At 35.5% G+C, this 5,000-nt stretch overlaps 1 protein-coding gene across 1 annotated transcript in view; it reads right to left on the bottom strand.

Annotated features, from left to right (window-relative positions):
• LOC135207038 (homeotic protein empty spiracles-like) overlaps positions 1 to 5,000 on the bottom strand; it is a 94,640-nt gene that overhangs the window by 41,906 nt on the left and 47,734 nt on the right. The gene's annotated exons all lie outside the window — the stretch shown is intronic.

The raw sequence follows: 5,000 nt of genomic DNA, 5'->3' as shown, positions 1-5,000 counted from the left end.
ACCGTTTGGGGAACACTGGGGCACAGACAGAACATGATTTATCCGCATACATTTCCACGTGTATCTTATACACCGCCCTTATTCCTTCTGTGTGTGTCCTTCAGTGTGCTTGTCCTTCACGCCCGTGGCAAAACAAATATCCATCACGACTAAATCATGATATTTGTCAGACTGCCCCACCGTTTGGGGCAAAAGTTTTTAGACAGCAGCTTCCTAGAGAACAATCGAGCGAGATAAGGTAGAGAAAGTGACAGGTTGCTGTAGAACACGGAGGAGGAGGAGGAGGAGGAGGAGGAGGAGGAGGAGGAGGCTGTCGAGGAGGCTGTCAGGAGTCCCACTGCTGTCACCGCCAGAAGCTGACACGCGCTGACAGTACACGGACTACTGTTCTAACTTAGCAAGTCAGCTGGCCTTCGGTAATGAACCATTATGTCTTCCGTAGGTACCACGTGACCTTCGTCGTGTAGCTGCTTGTGTGACCTTCGAACTCTGAGGGACATCGTGAGCTAGGGTTCGGTTTAGGGTTCTAGGGAAGGTCTTCAAGGTTCGAGCTACATTCAACTTACAAAGTAGAAATAAGAAGGATTTTGCTTTGGTTGACGTCGCTGGAGTTTTATTTTATTTAACTGACTGATTTGCAAGAAGTGTTGCTATTATTATTATTATTATTACTATTATTATTATTATTATTTTTATTATTGTATTATTTATTATTATTATTCATTATTATTATTATTATATTATTGATTATTATTATTATTATTATTATAATTATTAATTATTATTATCACCATTGCATTGTATAACAATAAAACTCAGTGGAATGTTTTCTGTTCTTCCGCGGCCCGATAGGGAAATTAATTTTGATATAAAATAAATATAAAAATATATTAGCACGGCTATAAAATTTGTTAATTGCTATTATTATTATTGTTATTATTGATTATTATTATTATTATTATTATTATTATTATTATTATTATTATTATTATTATATTAATAATTGCTACTTCATGCTGCACGTTAATTTTATAAGGTTCTTCTCTAGTTGTCTAATTATTGTTTTTCTCATTGTTGCTTAAACTGGTGAGCAACGCACCGAGGTTGGCATGTCTCAAATAGGTAATAGTCAAAGTCGATTTTATTATTATTATTATTATTATTATTATTATTATTATTATTATTATTATTATTATTCATATTATTACATATATATAACAATAAAACTTAGTGAAATGTTTTCAATTCAACCGTGACCCGCTGGGGATTATTAATTTCGATAAAATAAAGTATATAAAAACTTACATTAGCCACAGCTATCAAAATTTGTTAATTGCTGGATTCTTCACGGTCTTGCCAATCCACTGCGGTAAGTTTGCAAACTCTTCGAGTATCCTATAAACCATGTTTGATTCATGGAGGATATATATATATATATATATATATATATATATATATATATATATATATATAGATATATATTATTCAAGAGTTTGCACTATGCAATAATATATATATATAATATACCACCACACATATATTATATTATATATATACTATATATATATATATATATATATATTATATAATATATATATAATATATATTATTGCAGTAAGTTTGCAAACTCTTAGAATATCCTATAAACCATATATGATACATGGAGGATATATATATATATATATATATATTATATATATATAATATATATATATATATATATCAATTATATGTGCGGTGTGTGTTTATGTGTGTATATGTATGTATGAATGCAAAACCAATATTATCCTACTTGTACAGTACATCATTAATAATATATTACATAGTTTCTAAAACGCACTCGTTGCTTACTACCCGTTGTCAGTTTGTCATTATGACCTACTAATTTTTTTTCTATTCTACGCGATGATGATTAGCCGCTAGGCTATAAGTTCTATAGGTTTTCTTGTTTACAATGCAAGTGGGGCCATTGACACCACTCGCCCAAAACCCTCCCCTTTTATCCGGGCTTACAGGGCCGACACGAGCGTACGAGCGTCGTCATTAGGGGAAGAATCTCTCAAGCCTCGTTACAACGGTTCTCTTTGCATACCACCATTAGCATCGAGTGCACTCGTTAGCAGAGGAGATTTGCATTGCTAATGGTCCGCTGGGAAGGCGCTGGCGCAATATTCGCCCCCAGAGATTTACCGCAAAATGCTCCCGATGGCCCATTTAGGAAGCAGAGAAACCTCTTTTATGGTTCATTGTCGCGTTTACGTAGGTAGACGCTACTTCGCGATATCGGAGGGAAGGGAACGGGTCGAAAGGGGAGGGGGGGGGGGGGGGGGGGGGAAGGCAGGAGTCCCATTGAAAATTAGGCAGGAAGGAAAGTGAATGCAGGAAATGGGAGAAAGAGTAAAGGTGGGGGGAGGGAAAAGTACAATAAGATGGAGGAGGGAGGAAGGGCAAGAAGGGATTGAGAATGGTATAGGCAGGAAAAACAAAATGAAGAAACACGAAGGGAAATTACGATTGAATGTGTCCAAGGGAATGAAAAAGAGAAAGGAAGTGGATAAACAGAAAAAAACTGTGGATATGGCAGAGGGGAGGACAGTATGGCTCACGAAAAGTTAACGAAAGAGATAATTAGTTTGTATATATCTTCAAAATGAAACACCATGGAAATATTCCCTTGTTCGAGACGCCTGAAGATTTCATGAAAAATTATGCGTATAAAGATTTAAAAAATTATGCAACATTCACAGACAGTAAAATGGAGAAATTCAAACAATGAATAACAGAATATAAAGAATATAAAAATAAAAAAGGTTATGGAACATTTACAGAAAGTAAAATGGAGAAATTCCGACAATGAATAACACAATACAATGATTAAATGAATAAAAAAAAAGTTATACAACATTTACAGAAAGTAAAATGGAGAAATTCAGACAATGAATAACCCAATATAAAGATTAAATAAATAAAATAAAAGATATACAACATTTACAGAAAGTAAAATGGAGAAATTCAAAAAATGAATAACACAATATAAAGATTAGATAAATAAAAAAAGTTATATAACATTTGCTGAGAGTAAAATGGAGAATTTCATTCAATGAATAACACTAGATAAAGATTAAATAAGAAAAGTTATACATTTACAGAAAGTAAAATGGAGAAATTTAGACAATGAATAACGCAGGATAAAGATTGAATAAATAAAAAAAGTTATACAACATTTACAGAAAGTAATATGGAGAAATTCAGACAATGAATCGCACAAACAGACGCTGGGGGATTAGGAGCAAGTCGTCGGAGGCGAATCATTGATGGTTGGATTAGGCAGTCCGAGGGGAGGGGGAGGGGAGGGGGAAGGGGGAATGGGGATGGAGGAGGGGCATAGGGCAAGAAGAATAGACTGGGAGGAGCTATGGATGGAGGGTGGTGAAAAGAGAGAGAGAGAGAGAGAGAGCGAGGATGAGAGAGCGTTTTACAGCGGAAGAAACATCATTAATTTTAACGATTTCTTTGTTTTCTGAAGTAGATGAATATCTAAGTAAGGAAAATAAGTGAAGAACAAGTTCCTCAAGTCTGTCTGGAAACATGTGAATGGTCGTGAATTATTGACGAAATGATAGTTATTTTTTTCCCATTATATTTTTGATGATTCGTGTACTAACTATTTTTTTTTTAAACTTTACGGTGTACTGGAGAGGATCAGGGTGCAGTTAATACGTATACATTATACATGTGCATAGACTTCACAAACATACGTAATAAGCATGCAGACAAGCGTGGTAAATGACACAGACAAATATATATATATATATATATATATATATATATATATATATATATATATATATACACACGTATGTATGTATGTATGTATGTAAGTGTGTGTATGTCTTGAGAAACTATAAGGACGACAAGAAATAATATCATATTCCCTGAGAATCCAATTTACCGATTTACGGTTAAAGTCTAATAGATTTGCTTTAAACAAATCATGGGGAAAAAAGGTGTGTGTGTGTGTGTGTGAGAGAGAGAGAGAGAGAGAGAGAGAGAGAGAGAGAGAGAGAGCTTATATTACATTACCTTCAAGACCTTACAGCTCGTTTGGGTTGCCCCAGGTCCCTCAGTGAGAGAGAGAGAGAGAGAGAGAGAGAGAGAGAAAGAGAGAGAGAACGATAAAGATATTGCAAAGTCCACAGCTCCATAATAATACATCAAGCGTAAAAGATACGGGCTTCGCGAAATCATATTTGTCACAAACACGTCTAGTAGTGATTCGAACCGCTTCGAAACATTATGCAGGCGATCGAGACACCCGACACCCTTGTTTACCTCGGGCGCAGCAGATTATTTCATTCGGAGACCTCAAGACTGTATCCCATAATCAAAAAGGAACTCTCTTTTCATATCACCGCTTAAATCTTCAAGCAATGCCGGTGTTTAGGGCCATTACGCATCGATTTCGACACCGGCGGTGATATATTTCAAGGCGGATTGTTAGGTGTGCGTTGGCGTGAGCTACGGTTGGATGGAACGGGAATATTAAAAAGGGAGAAATACGTGTTATTTGCGTCACTTAAAACGCGATAACGCTGTAAGAAACCGAGCACGTATATGCTCGGATGCAGAAAATGTTCACGCCACAATACGTGACCGTTTTCCGTCTCGCCAAAATAATGCTGTAACGTTGCCAAGATGTTCGGATGTCAGAGGGCCAAGAGAATGTGGAGGTAAGTAAATGAATAAAATAAATAAAATAAAGATTTCAGAGAAGCTACTTCGTAAGAAAAGAATGCATAATATTAATTCAGTTAGATCTTCAGCTTTAACATGAATAGAGAACGCGCAGTGCCTTCAAAAACTGCTTTCAGTAAATGCATTATTTCGTTCGTTTGAATTCAATGTAAATTATTTAGCTCATGAGGACTTTTGCCTGTAATTAGTGTTGCCATTTAGCGTCTGTTTACCCTCCAAACTGGGTATAAGACTTACACAAAACT

Source organism: Macrobrachium nipponense, chromosome 31 (assembly GCF_015104395.2).
Source record: "Macrobrachium nipponense isolate FS-2020 chromosome 31, ASM1510439v2, whole genome shotgun sequence".
NCBI lineage: Eukaryota > Metazoa > Arthropoda > Malacostraca > Decapoda > Palaemonidae > Macrobrachium > Macrobrachium nipponense.
This window is presented reverse-complemented; position numbering and strand designations above follow the sequence as displayed.